A 15,405-nucleotide genomic window follows, 5' to 3' on the forward strand; every position below is an offset into this window, starting at 1 on the left:
AATGATTAACCACCTTCTATTTATAGCTGTTTTCTCTGAGTTAATATTCCTGTTCCAGTTAGCTTCTAAGTAAATTTTATGAGAAAGCAGAGCAATTCTTGTCTTAATCTATTACTGCAGCTGATCATTTTAGTGTCCTCAAGTTACTTTGTTTTTAATGTGATTTTCACAAATCATGTTGCTGTATTTTCAGATTTATTTGTACTTTGATAACTTGTCAACTTTTATTGCATGCAACTACAGGGTTGAAAGAGGCCTTCAGCATTTGGTGTCTCCTTTTGTCTTCCTGTCACTGCTTGCTGATTTTTAAAATACTGGTAGGTCACTGCTTAAGACCGATCTTCTGGAGTTATTGGCTTATGAGAATGAGACGCAGGCCATGTGTGCTATACTGATAAAGCTCAAAAGAGCCAGACCTAATATATACCAATTATTATGAAAATTTTCCACCCTCTTGATGCCAAAAGTTGCTTCTTCATTGTTAATTTAATTGATGCTTGTTGACCAGGAAAGTAGCATGCTACTTTTACTGTGTTTTTTTAAACTCTATTTGGGGAGTAATAAAGGGTTTCCACCTATGTAATGGCGGTTTTCTTGAAAAACAGGCAGTGTGGTTGGTTAAACCCCTTATGTAAGAAGGAGTGTTTGGAAATGGTAGCATTCCTGAAACTTTAAGCTCAAGCTTCTACATTTTGGTGATTAACCTGAAGAAAGATTTTTTGGGGGTGTGGTGGCAAATGAAATGGTGTAAGTGTTTTTTAGTTTTCTGTTTTTCTGTGATGTACTTCCCCCCCCCCCCCCCCCCCCGGGATTTACTTGTGAAAAGTCAAATAGGATTACAGAGGGGGTTTGTTTCGTTTTTGATTTATCATGGGAGGGAATTTGAAAGGAGTTACGGCAAATATTTTTCAAGTCTTTCCTTGAGACTTGTACCCTTGATAAATCACTCTTGCTGTCAAGTGTGGTAGTGAGAAATTTGTATCATGGTCAAACTAGTATTATTTGTGTGAAAACTGAAAAGCCTTTGCTTTCATTTGCAAGAGTCACTTCTTTGATTTCTGATTTTATGGCATATTTTAAGAATTGCTTTCTTAAGTACAAATGCTGCTGTTCAAGTGCTCTTCTACAGGCCCAGGCTTATATACCTTGTATACTACTACTAGTACTACTACTGTTATTTGGAGGTGAAGCAGCATGCTCTGGAACAGAAAGTTGTTCTCATGTAGTCAAAGTGGTTGTCAAAAGAAAGTAAGTCTCTCTAGTCATTTGCTCTGGAAGGAGGAGGAGCTTGTTCTCATTTATCAGAGAGCGAGCTTTTAGGTGCCTATTGCCAGAAACTGATGTAAATATTGATCTCGTAATTCAGTGGTAGCAGGAGGATAAATACATTCTCCAGAATGCATCTGCTGCCTCCTCTTCTCAGTCCTTCCACATATTGCCTGTGAAAGTGTCAGGGAACATATCCTTTTCAGTCCAGCCTTTGTCAGGTTCCTCTTTAGTCTTGGAGTTTTAGAGACATTACACAGAAAGTTAAGAGGGTTGTATTTTATTCTTTCCATCTTGCTGTTCATATTTCATCTCAGTGTCAGGAATTGCTTTGCAATTTGATCATATTGAATATAGAATTATTCTTAATCTGGTTAGAGCCGTTATATTCACCATAGCATCTGTGATACTAAGGATAAGAAGTTCATCTATGTTAGAGATCTGCCAAGCAGGTTGCTTGCTTTATGGAGGAAGCTTATTCCCCAAGTATTTCTGTGCTCTGCCAGTGCTGCTATCACATGGGGTCATAACTGTTGCTACTCTTTTTGCAAAATTTGCTGAGGGGAATACACATGGCAATGTACTGAAAAGGGTACTTGGAGCAAGTTACAGCTCTAGTATGACTATAGCTCTGTTCCTTCTCAGAATATAGAAGTAAATCTCTCAGTGCAGTGTTCCCTGATGCCACAAAAAGCTTTTACTTCTGTCAGAAATAAACCTGTAGAAAAGATTGTTCTTTAATGAAAAGGTTTCAGTACATTAATGAAGGAAGCTGAAAAATGCTGTATAGTCTGTTACTGTGCTGAGCATTGCAGCTGATGAAAATAGAGGTTTTTAGGTTGGGTTTTGTTTGTTTGTTTGGATTTTTTTTACATCAAGTGTTTCTGTAGTTTTCAGTGATACATCTAAAAGCAGTGTAAAACATATAAATACTAGTCAAATCTGACTTTTGGATCCAAATCCAGATTTGAACTGTTGATTTGATGAGAGGAAGGTCATTTCGGCTTTTTGGTGTGGTGTGTGTTTCTCTTTTTTTTTTTTTTTTTTTTTTTTTTTAAACCCAACCACTCCCTTGCTTCTAGCCTGGGAGTGCAAATTTAGGGTTCTTAAATTATGTACTATTACGAGTTGTCATGTTGAAATTAAGCTTAATATTTTTACTTTTTTTGGGGGGGGGACAGGGACGACACCAACAAAAACCAACCTCAAAATAGCCACTCAAAACCCACCTAAACTTCCATGAACAGAGTCTGGTAGCTTTATACTTGTTGAGTTATTCTTCCTGGTTTTGTTATGTATTAACTTCCATAAAGAAACATGATTAAGTTTTTTAATATGGAGGGGAATTTTGTTTTTTTTTAAAAAAAAATCAAAATTGTTGGTGATACTAGGAATTGTTTATCAGCTCTGGGAAGACAGAATCTTTGATAGCCACACATTTTTTTCTTGTTAAATAATGGATGTACCACATGATTGAGAAGGTTATAGAACTTTTAGGTAAAGAGGCATTAAGGGAAGACAGTCTGTCAATATATATTGCATCGCAGCTTTTATTATATTAAAGCAAAAATAGTTAACAAAAGGGATAAAATAATCTTGATATAGGTAATAATGTGAAGGATTATATTTGAACCTGGGAATGTGATTGTTTAATTTTATATTAGAAAATTTGGTCTCAAAATCACTCCCAGATACATTCTATATTGTAAACTGTGCACTGATTGCCGTTATACTGCCAATCTTAATTCATATGTAAGGGCTAGAAGGAATAGGGATATTATAAAGCTTCTGTCATTTCAATGTTTCAGAGGAAGTGTAAGAATTAAACCAAAAGCCCAAACTTTTATTCAGGCTTGGTATTAGTTTTCTGTTCAGTTTTGCCTGTTTTTCCCCACCCATTTAAATGCATATCAGGTTTGCTGTTGAGCAGCTAATAGGAGCAGGACGGTGGCTGTCCTTGCTTTCTTCAAACTCTGCTCATCTTGCTTCCACGTTCCCCTGGTGATGCTCTCCCTTTCAGTTTTGTAACACAGTTGAGGTTCTTGGAGTGTTTCCGTACACACACCAAGAACCTGAATTTGCACTTTGTGGCGTATAACTTGCAAGTCCTTTGATAACACCCTGAGTTTTCAGCACTGGAATATGAGGCAATAGAAATCTCACTACCTGAAAGAGGGGGGAGTAGGGAGCAAGACCAAATTAAAATGCACTGTTTCATTACCTAAAATAGCTTAATAGATTTCCTTTTCAGTGTTGGATATAGCTGAAGGTAAACTGCATTTATTAGATGCTTGAATTTTTCCTTCTTCAGCACGAGAAATATTCTTAATGATTGCTTTTGGTTTCAGATAGTAGTTACTATATACATGATGTTAGTGATGAAGTACTGTTGATATTTATTATGGGTAATATTTGGAATCAAACAGCAAGTTGGACCACAGCAGCATGTCTTTGAAGTATACATAGCTAGATACTACTGTGTTCGTTCATAATCTTTTGCAATCCACAGTTTGCAGTTTGTTTTAATTGTAAAGAACAGAGCCTTTAAACTGCTATCTGGAGCAGAGTGGGAAGTAGCTTCACAAACTGGCTCATAACAATTAGTTACTGAAAAATTAATTGCTTAGTCTTGCTATATAACTCTACTAATCTGTTGTCATTTATATACAATTAAACATGCATATAAGAAAAAGCAGAATTTGGGAACTAAATAGAAGTAAATTTGCATAGTTTCACCATATTAGGCATTTAACAGAATGTAAATGGGAAGTGAAACATCAGCATGTGAAAGTAGTGAAGAAAACAGACTGCACAGAAGAGATCATAAGAAACAAATCATGAGTAGTCCTATTAATAATGTTTCAAGTAACTAAATAATTGTGATAAGATCTTTGCAGAGCTGAGATGAAGACTCACTGGTTTATTTCTCTGTCTAAAATGCAAGTAAATACTTATTTAGTAAGTTTTGGGTGGAACCAGTAGAGTTTTTTGCAGTGTTTTTACATCTGTGACACACTAGTTGAGTAAAAAAGGCATCAACAATAAAGGCCATATCCAGATATCCTGAATTCTGAGGAAATGCCTAGTCAGCAAGAGCTATGCAACTTAAGTCTTCAGAGTGTAAGCCAATCAGAGGAAAATCGTGGAGAAGGACTTCATAAACTTCAGAATGTCTGAAAATGGCCTTGAGCTCATTAAATGAATATGATTTCTTTATCAAAAAATGATGTTATAGAGGTAATTTTGTTCCTCAGCAAGTCCTTGTGTTCTGTGTTATGCCCAATAATTAACTTTTGTTTTAAAACCTACTTTTTAAAGCTATGGGGAATAATTATGGTGTGATACAGGACCAAAAGAACCAGTGCTTCACTGACATCTCACAGGTATAGGAATTGCTGTGCTGCTGGCAATTAATGGTCCCCTTACTGAGACTTCTATTTTCAAATACTTCTTTAGATGTAATGAAAATCCATGCAGAATCAGTTTTTATTATTATTGCTTGCGATCTGTTTTAGTATTCAGGAAGATGAATTTTAGCAGTATGACTGCTGAGGGTGTGCAGTGATTGCAGACCAGTTGATTGGCAGTTCGTTAACTCTTGCAAACATCTCTGTAGATGTCACAAGGGCTTGTGCAGGGTGGTGGATTTGTTTGCACCTGCCTAAACTGCTTAGTGGTTAAGTCAGCTCAGCCTCAAGCCTTTGAGCTTCACACTGTGTGTGTGTGCATGCGCATACAGGTATGGATTTCTTGGAAGAGGAGTACTGCTCTGTGACCACAGCTTCTAATTCTTCACTTCTGTAACTCAGATTTAGTGAATCAGATTTAGAAAAGCTGCAGCACTGTCCTAGAGGTGTAAGTGATTTGTGGGCTCTGGGAGGAGGTGGTAGTAGGAACTTGCATCTTCACACAGATGAGTCTGTCACCAGCTTTGGAGCTACTGAACCAGTTGGGTAATCACTTGTGCCCGGAACTGGAAATGAGCTGAAAAGTGTTACTCATTTGACTGCATGTTTTATGAATCAATATAAAGCAAATCTAAGCACTTGTTTGTGAGTCATCTGAAATCATAAAAACACTGCTGTTTTTATAAAATGGTCACGTGCAGCCTAGAACTTTGTGCTTTTTCAGTTATAGAGTACCCTCAGATCTAGTACATTCTCCAGCCCCGAATCTCCCCTAGGATGTTTTGGTATTCTGCATTTGTCGTTGTAACTTATCAGCACTGGCAGCCAGCCCTCTCTAATACTGAGCGCATTTGCAGGGTCTCCTGTATAAAGAGACTTTGCTAATCTTGATTTCAGCACACTGCTCTCAAATCAGAGAATGATTGGTTGCTTAACAGAATGAGAGGAAAAATTTGCCATCTACTGGAGTCTTTTTTTGTTAAGCTTCATTAACAGTGATGTGTTCCTCTTCTGCTTTGCCCAGAGGCATTTCTTCTGAAGGTGGCAGAGCAGAAGAAAAACGGTTGAAGCATTCTGCGAAAATAAAAATAAATTATTTTGTGTTAGATTTTTGTTTGTTGATCCTAAATTGTGCAGGTGATACCTTGCCATCTGGAAGTATCTGTTCTTTGCTCCTTTAGTGGAAGGTCCTTCATTTTCCAGTGCCAGTAAGAACCCTAAGTCTGTTGCTCTCTTGTTAACTTGATTGTAAGGACAAAAGATTGTCATTTGCCTCACAACTTAAGTCGTATTGAGTTCTAAACTACAGTGAGTAGGAATATTACTGGGTAACTTAACCCTGAGCACCATCAGGATATATCACTGTGAAAGAGGGATTCCTGGCCTGCCCTTCCCCCCCCACCCCCCTGAAATTAAATTCAAATGTCAGTAACTGACACCCTGTTAGAAATCAGTATTTTCAAAATAAAGAGTTGATGAAAACTTGCAAGATCTTTTTAGTATTGTCTTACAGTTCTAAACTGAAAGGAATTCAGTAGGGTGTGTACACCAAGTAAAAAAAACCCTGATTTATTGTAAAGCATATTAGTATGTGCTTGTGTGAGTATAAATTTCTTTTAAACAAGTCTGTTAGACACTGAAGGGGATTTGAGAGAGGGTTTAGTGAGGCTGGCTCTCTGGATAGAGTGAACATGACTACGTTAGAGGGTGATTCATAGCAGTTGAGTACAGAGCTCCTGCTCTGAATCACCCGCTGAATAAATGTAATTATGTTGTTGAGGTCTTCTTAATGAAGACATGTGACTGAATTTAGCTTCAAGTCATGTTTCTAACTGTTATCCATTTAACTTAAAGAATAACGCTGACCCACATCTTCTAGTTATTCATGAAAATGCTTTGTGGTCTTTGTTTTGTCCCTCTTAAGGAAAAGAAAAAGCTGTGAACTGACTTGTAGTTCTGACATAGATCTCTTTTTGCAACTCATTTGACTTAGAGCTTGGTATTCTGCAGTTTTTGTCTCTGCTTATCTTTTTTGTTTTTATTTTCTGTGGGTATTTTTATGTGATGCGAGGTTGTAGCTATATGCCTGTTTTGTTTTGGTTAAAAAGATTTCCTATGAGATAGATGGGTTTCATAGAGCAGTTGTGTTCTGCATTTTAAAGTGACAGGTTTCAGAAAAGGTTGAGGCTTTTTTTTTTTAAAAGGATATTATTGTTTTTTGACCAACCACCACCACTTGTGAAAGTAGAACACAGGAAGAACACTGCTGTGTGTATAGCAGCACGCTGTCCATTATCAATAAAATATTTTGTCTCTTGATGTTAGTGCAGAAATAAGTGCCACCTTTAAAAGGTCAAAACTGGTCTCTGCCATTGAAGAGAGTATGGGTACTGCATAATTAGGATGGTGTTTATGTACAGTTTTACTGTTTGGATCAGTCTGCACAGAACACCATGCAATATATAGGAAATAATTTTTTCAGATTCAGACTTTAACTTGCATTTTCAACATTTGCACTAAGATGTGCAGTATGTGGAAGTCAGAAGTTGCTGTGATTTAGCCAAATGTGCACTTCTGCAAGTTCTTCTTTTTCTCACTATTTTAATTCCTGAACTTGGGTTACAATGGCTTAATTACTGATAGTGAAAGTTCTTGAAGAATTTTGTGCATATTATTGTTGAAATTTAGGACTGAGGAAGGAGGGAAAAGAATGTTGCTTTATTTCTCAGAATTTTTTTCATTTGAAGATACTTGGTGTGTTTACTGATGGTTAATCCTCTTGTCTCAGACTTGGTGAAATGGTGAGTTTCTTCATTGTTGAGTGGATGCTACAGCAGCTAATCCAGCTTGACATTCATGTGTCCAATCTTCAGTGCTATTGAGAGCATGAAATGCACGAGACAGCTTTGAGGTAGCTGAAGATGTGAAACAAAAGCTATAAAATACTCTAGCTGTATGTTTCTGTATGTGTCGCTGTCCAAAACATCTGCTAGTGCTCTCAGCGCTGGTCCTGATGACTTCCTCGGTGCGTCCTTCCAGAGTAGAAGATTTATTTGCGGAGAGGAAGATACTCAAGAAACTGCTATATCATATCATTCAACCCACTGAGAATTCCTTATCCTAAAGCAAACCCGGAGTATCCTCTCTAACAAATGGTTTCTTTGTGTGCTCTGGCAGAATTCACAGAGGAGCCTATCTGATGGGTCTAGAAATTGTTATAGAGAGGAAGACCATAGGGCCACAATTAGCCCAGTAATTTGTGTGGCATCTTGTATTGCTTATGAATGAATTTTTCTTTTTTCTTTTTTTTTTTAATTTCTTTTTCTTTCTGAGTGGCCTACTTCCCTGGCTTATAATTGTTTCTGTTTTACATTAGGTGCCACACAGGAGTTTTAGGCAAAAGTTTCTTGTACATCTTCCCCCTTTCTTCCCTTGTGGTACAATTTTTTTCATATATTCATAAGTGTTTCTGTGGACATGAAAAAGTATAGGGGGTAGCTATAGAACTGTAGAAAGTTTTACTGTATTGTCACAGGCATTTTGATTGCCACCACACAATTTTGATTCCTGAATTATTTCATAAGGTTGTTAATGATTTTCCCAAAACAGTTACAATTTACATAAAACCAGTATCTATATAATAAAGGTGTGACAGAAGGGTTCTCAAAAATGATTATTTTACAAAATACAACTTCTCACGCAGGAGCTGCAAGCTGAAATGGAATAGGATCTCTGTTAGGTCCCTGGTGGTACTTTCCATGGAAGTGGTATGAGTGTGGACCCAAGGGCAAATGCCCAAGGTGGTTTTGTGTTGTGTTTTTGGCTGAGCTCACAGTCAACAGACCCCCATAAAGGAGGCCCTGCTGGTAATATCCAGGTGAGAGTTTTATTTTTTCCCCACATTCCCCAGAGAGATGCAGTGGGGAAAAGGTGCGTGCTCATCAGAGTCCAGTTTGTGTTCACTGTGTGAGGCAGTTGCTTCAAGTCTTTCTGGTCTTTACTCTGTTCCCAGAAATTATGCTTGCATGTTTCTTATGTAGTTTGGAGTTCTCACTAGCTGTTTATAGTAGTGAAAAGGCCCACAGAATTTGTACCTTGGTCTGTTAGGTAAAATAGTCATCAGCCTTTGAAAAATTTTCCTCTAAGGCTTTGAAGGTAGAAAGTGTACTGGCATGTGAAGGGTTGACCATGATGTGATCTGCAGTTATGCTGATAACCATCTCTTGTAAACTCTGTTTGGCTGTTCTGAAAAACAGAAAGGTTGGTTAGCTAGAAAAATAAAGCTGCATGCTGTCATCCTGTAATGAAGGATTTGTTTCTAATGCTTGAATATAGTAGTGGGTAGTTTGTATGCATCAGAAGTGTTTTAAGGTCTGGAGGGCTAGCCATTCCCCTAGCTATCCTCAGTGTAGGGTTGCTTGCAGAGGACCAGGAGGAAGCCTATTGTTAATGTAATGTCTGAATTGCAGTGGAGATGCAAACTACTGTGAGAATAGAGGGGGGACAAGGACAGATAGCTGTAGGGAAGCATGCAGAAATCTAGCAAGCAAGAGACTGTGGAGAACACAGGAACTGATAAACTATGACAGGAGCTATTCACAATGTACTGGCTTGTAAAATGTGTACAATTTATCGACCCTAGATATTTTCTGGGCTTTATGCATGTGCCTAACCCTCAGATTGGGTGCCAGTGCATTGACTACTGTGCTGCTATGTATTTATTTCTCACCGAATTCTGAATAAGGCATGAGGAACATTAGCTCTCCCTGCCTCACCAGTGTCTTAGAGATGAGTACAGTGCAGGAGGTTGACTCTAAGATGGGAATGATTTGAAGCATGATAGGAGCCAAGCAGCTGTCTCCCATTCCAGGTCACAGTTTGCACTATGTGGCATGAAGAGAAAGGAAAGAATGAGACGGAAGGCAGCTCAGAGCAAAAATTGCTGCACTAATATGACTGCCTGCTTCCTCTTCTTGTACTTGAGTTATTTCACAAAGCTCATTTCATTTTTTTTTAGTGCCAGCCTTGTTTGGTTTTCTTTTTTTTTTTTTTAAATGCACTTTTAGTCAAGAAATCTGACAATGCATCTGTGTTACACATTGTTCCCATTTATGAACTTAATAAAATGGGTAGATAGTATGGTATAGGGAAGGAATAAGGTCACAGTTTTTTCCAGTATATCAGTGCTGGTACTGGAATACTAGTATTGTGCATTTTGCCTGTGATTCCCACATTGCATTTGGGAGGCTTCTCTGTGGTTTGCCAACCTCTATGGAAGCGGTTGTTATTAGGGTTAAATTTATATCATATATACCAGAGTGGCATATATGCAATTTCAAAACAGCATTCTTTGCTGTGTTGATAGGTTTCCCATGAAAGGTTTCCTATGAATTTAGAATGGCGTGTTAGGGTCCCACCATCTGATTTGTCATCACGCGACTAGTTAGCCAGAAACCTCTAGAAGGCTGGGATATCTAATTTTTAGTTAAAATAACATCCTGCTTCTGCCACAGGGTATGGTACTTCAGACATACACTGTGTCCCCCCTTTGAGGGGCTGTGGATCATGAAAGATTGCTTCCTCAGGTGGAAGTTCTGGAAATAATGACTGTTTATCTTGTATCTATAGTATAATGCATTTCACACCCCCTCACAAGCTCTTGCCTTCTGGCCACTAGCTATTGATTCTGATTTTTCTGACTCCGTAAACACAAACATTGACCTGGCTGTAAAACATTAATGCCAAACTGGTACTTTAGCATTGGTTATAAGAGGTTCACGCTGTTCCTTTGTCCTTGCAATGTCTAAATCGTGTTAAGGCTGCCTTTGTTTTTCTCTAGTCTTCCTTTTTGGCTGTTGCCTGCTGTAGGCTCCTAGGTTTTAATTGTGAGAAGTTTCTAGACTAGTTCATACCTTTATGCACCACAAGGTTGTTTTCAAAAGATTGTGCATCGAGCAGTAACTTAATTTTTTCAAACTTAAGCAGATGGGGCAGCAACTATTTTTCCCTCGAAGCCACTGAAGAAATCTAAGTTGTTTCATGGTGCTCTACATGCTGATCCCTAGAGAGGTTCTGCTCTGTGTGGGACAGAGGGAATGACAGCCCTCATCCCTGATCACTGTACTGTGTTGAGTTCCTACAAGTACAGTGTGGACTACTTTGTGTGGTTTAGAAAAAAGAATTGTTTATGGGAGGAGGAGTGTAGTTACATGCCTTGCGTTTTGTGGCTTGGCCTACAAACCTGTAGATAATATCAGCGCAAACTGATAGCACTGCTTTGTTCTCAAGGGGGTTTAAAATATTTTTTTGTTTATTTCACTTTGCTGAGACCTTGGTTTGCAAGGTAGAGCTAAATGGAGATGTCCTGGCTCTGTGGAGGTATTTGGTCCTGTACATCTAGAGGATGTTGATAAGAGGAGACCTATTGAACTTTTCTCCTGCTGTTTCACAAGTTGAAATATGAATAGGAAGATGGGATCACTTGTGTCATCAACTCAAATTCTCCACAATAGAACTACAGATGACATTACAGTCTTTTTTTAAAGAAAAAACAAACCCCTCCCAAAACCCTAGCTTACAGCCAAGCGTAAAAGAGAAGATGTGGTCAGGAGAGTGAAGGCAACTCTATTTCCCTTTCTTTTGTCTTTAATTGCAATGGACGTCTGTTGATATGATCTAAATTGAGTGTACAAAAATTTAAAAATATTTGTAGCAGCTAAAAAATGTTTTTGACTATGTAATTCATGATTATGATACCTATATTGTTAGAATAAATGGCATCTTCTACATATTTTTTCTTTCCTTTTTTTCTTGTAACTGAGTGTTTGAGGATTTGATATTGATTTAACAGATTATGTAATGTGAAGATGGTACTGTAGTATTCAAAGAGAATGAAAATGTGTTGTTAATTAGATATTTCTGCACAAAAAGTTTATGGAGCTATTAAACTAACTATAAATTGCTGATTTTCTCATTTGGTTAATTACATTATGTTGTGTTTTGCTTTTTTAGGTCACTTTAAGTCATCTTGTGGAACCTTCTGAGAAAACAAGGGTAATAGTAAGAAAATGATGTTTAATAAAAGTGTCTTCACTACACAGTCAGACTGAAACAGGAACAGGTTCTCTGGAGTAAGTATTAGAGGTGGGTCTTTTCTTTTTTTTGCTTGTAAAGTCAGTAGTATGGTTATTAGGCTATAATTGTATTTAACCTCATTATAGTTGCTTTAAAAAAATAAATCTGTGACTCCATACTCATTTCAGTTGATCAGCTGGTAATGGACAATCTTTTGGACTCTTTACTGAAGCATCTCCCATCTTGGAAGCAGTTGTATCTTATGAAATTTAGATAGGCTTCAGATTTTTCTCTTGGCTCCTATGTATTCTGAGCATGGTTTTGAGCAGGAAGGGGCCTAGTATAGATGTAGTTACATATAAGCCCTGATTTGCTAGCAAAAGTTAAAGCCCTGCCTGTATCTTCCAGGGAATTTGAAAATATAATTGTTTTTTTGGCTGTAACTTTTCACTGCTGGCACTTTTTGTGTGACTTTGATATTTTTGTTGTCAGTATTTTAATATTTGTCTCATATTGCAGTTTCATCATCCATCAAACTAGCATAAGTCTTCAATTTATGGATCTCAGATACGTCTTCTCTTCACTGTTTCTAGTTAACTTCTAGCTTTTGTGAATTCTAGGCTGAGATGTGTGTGTTTCATTTATGATATAAGGACTTTAGCTACCTAACTTGGAGACTGTGGATTACACCTTTTGGTACTAGATACCTAAATGTTTATATACTGATACAGTATAATTCTTAACTTCTGTGTGCTTCACTTGCTTGAGATGGGAAATGTAATCATTCTTCTGTTACCTTGTTTGCATTGTATTGTAAGATGTTTATACATATTCTTATAGAGGTTAGAAACTGGGAAAAATCTGCATCGTTTTCTGTCTGATGCAGATTTTACTCATACTATGTGATATGTGAATGTAATTCTGCAGGAGTCATTGGAAATACAGTTGAATGCATAGTTAGGAATGAAAAATATCTGGCCACTGAAAGGGGGTGGAAAATGGTTTTACTCTACAACGAGTATATTTTGGCATATTGCTTTATTGCCAAGAGGAAATGACTCTTCTTAGCTTCTTCTTTAAAAAGGGATGTGTACATGGTGTCATAATTTGGGTAGAAAAACATCTGTGAAACCTAGTCAGACAAGCTAAACTTTTCCTACTTGGTATTTTTTCTACAGTGTTTTTAGCTGGTGGAATAACACATTTGGATTGATAACTTTTTTTTTTAAAAGGCAGGAAATAAATTGTAACATTTCAATTAAACATGGATTTAAAGAGGTTAATGTGGGTGTTAGTTCCCTTTCTGTAAATACTTGAAGCAAAAGCTACAATTTTAAGTCAACATGTGTAAATTTGTATCAGTTCCTGATATAGGCCATATGTCAAGTGGCCCGTAAACATACTTGCAGAAGGTTCTTGTAGCACCTGATACTTGAATTCTGACCTCTGATATTTTCAGAAACTGTGTTGTATAAAGTTATTTGTCTTTTACTGACTTACTAGACAGTAGAAATACAGCCACCTGTCACAATGTCCAAATAAAATAATACCTATTTGCTGCTTACACACTTTGACAAATTAGTTCTTGACTCTGCTAATCAAGTTACGGAAACAGATGGGGAATAAAATTGAAACTGAGCTCTCCAAACAAGTGAAATGAGAAATGTCCACTGGAGACAGCTTTAGTAATTTTAAATCATTGTTTACAGGCTTATGCCAGGCACAAAACTTGCTCATGTGTTTAGCAGCCAGTAAATTTGTGTTTCCTGCCCTGCCCCCCCCCCCTTTTTTTAAGGGACTTAGAGAATTCAGATGTTATAACCTAAAATCAATTCTAATTTGTCCTTTTTGGGGAAATACTTTTGAACCTTTTTTTGGTTTGTTTAGATTTGGACATTCATGTATGCTCGTATAGATTTCAATCATCACAAAGTATTTTGCAATTGGAATCCTTCATGAAGGTACTAAAATAAAGTCTGCGTAGTGTCTATAGTCACAGGTGAAAAGCCAGGTGAAGTTCTTGTGGAATCTTAAAAGAAGATGCTGAATCTCACAGCTGTGGAAAAGTAACCCCATGCCCCAGTTGGGCCCGGGACTGAGTGCTAAAGGCAGCTACTAAAGCCTCTGAAGGTAGCAGCAGCTTTTCTGGGGGTCGGTAGGTTGAGTGTGAGTCAGCAATGCACCCTTGCGGTGGTCAAGACTAACCACACACCGGGTTGCCTCAGCAGGAGTGTGTAGCCCAGCCGGTCAAGGGAAACGGTTATTCCCCTCCACTCAGCACCTCTGAAGCTGCACCCAGAACACAGTCTCCAGTTCTGGGCCCTCAAGAACAAGAGAGGTGCTCACAAACTGGAGAGAGTCCAGCGAAGGGCTGCTGCTGAGGTGATTAGGGTGCTGCAGCCTGTGACATTTGAGGTGGGGCGTACGTGTGACCTTTGTTTGGAGAAGTCAAGGAGAGAAAGATCTTTACTAGAGTTTTCTACTGCCTGAAGGAGGATTATAGAGAAGATGTGGCCAGGTGTCTGAGAGGTGGAGGGAAAGACAGAATGTGAGGGGCAGAATGCACAACTTGCAACAAAAGAAGTTCCAATTGAACATAAGGAAAAAAAAAATCTCACTGTGAGGGTGGTTAAGCACTGGACCAGGTTGTTCATGGAGGCTGTGGAGCCTCCATCCGTGGAGACTTTGAAAATTAACTGTGTGAACTCCTAAGCAGCATGCTTTAAGTTCAGTGAAACTAATCTTTAAGTGGTGAAACTAATCTTGGGACCAGATGACTCCCAGAGGTCCCTTCCAACCTAAATTAGTCTGTGATTCTTAGATAATCTTAATTATTTTTGGTCCTTATGATGAATGGCTAGGACTGGTTTGGGCTTTATTACCATTACAAAAGTATTGATTGCATGAGATTTTTAGGATTATTCTTTTCTACCAAATGGCATTATATTTCAAGTTGTCTTTATAAATAAGTGTAATGAAAAAGATGCATAAAATACATCTAAATATTTGCATTAGGCTTCAGTTGTTGGATTTCCTTCAATACTTGTTCAACATTGAACAATCCTGTTCATATAACAAAGGGCTGTGAACAGCCACTGCTGAATCTGTGTAGTGGGTGACAAGCTGGTGTTAGAAGAAAACTAACTACAAAAATCCAGACCAGATTACTCTATGTAAGAAACTGACCCAGTTGGGAAGAATGTCTACTCAGATGAAGCATGTAATTTTTTTTTTCTTTTTTTTTTCTTACAGGGCATCTTTCTAACTTTTAGTATCCATGGCATCTCTGTATATGAGACTTAAGCACAGTCTACTTATGTGATGGCTCTGTGTTTTGGTCTGTGTGCCCTCCTTTTAGGAGAAAATTTCATTCCTAAGTAATTTTCCTGTTTTTAATTATTTCACTTTTTTACCTCTCTTTCTAGATGCATACAATCTACTGGAGAATAACCTTTTTTCCTAGAGGTTTTGATTGGAATATCAGAAATAATTGAGAAGTGAATCTTTTAGTCCCTGTGTGAAGAGGTATCTATATATAGGAAAACCTCAATTGCTGGTCTTAATTTTTATAGTAGAAAGTCATCTAGCTCATAATGTAGAGATGTAACATTTTAATAGCTGAAGGAAACAGTTGGCTGCTGGTGAAATTTGAAGGTCT

General features: G+C 37.7%; 1 protein-coding gene across 7 annotated transcripts in view; it reads left to right on the top strand.

The window, feature by feature from the left end:
- The window catches only part of PIK3CB (phosphatidylinositol-4,5-bisphosphate 3-kinase catalytic subunit beta), a 116,966-nt gene that overhangs the window by 40,678 nt on the left and 60,883 nt on the right, over positions 1 to 15,405 (top strand). For 4 of the 7 annotated variants that reach the window (XM_075031915.1, XM_075031913.1, XM_075031911.1 and 1 more), the window contains one exon: positions 11,685 to 11,816. The gene's annotated coding sequence lies outside the window, so the exon portion shown is untranslated. Of the gene's footprint in view, positions 1 to 207; positions 318 to 11,684; positions 11,817 to 15,405 lie in introns of those variants that run through there. The other 3 variants (XM_075031914.1, XM_075031917.1, XM_075031916.1) reach the window with 2 other exon arrangements.

This window comes from Buteo buteo, chromosome 7 (assembly GCF_964188355.1).
Source record: "Buteo buteo chromosome 7, bButBut1.hap1.1, whole genome shotgun sequence".
Classification (NCBI taxonomy): Eukaryota; Metazoa; Chordata; class Aves; order Accipitriformes; family Accipitridae; genus Buteo; species Buteo buteo.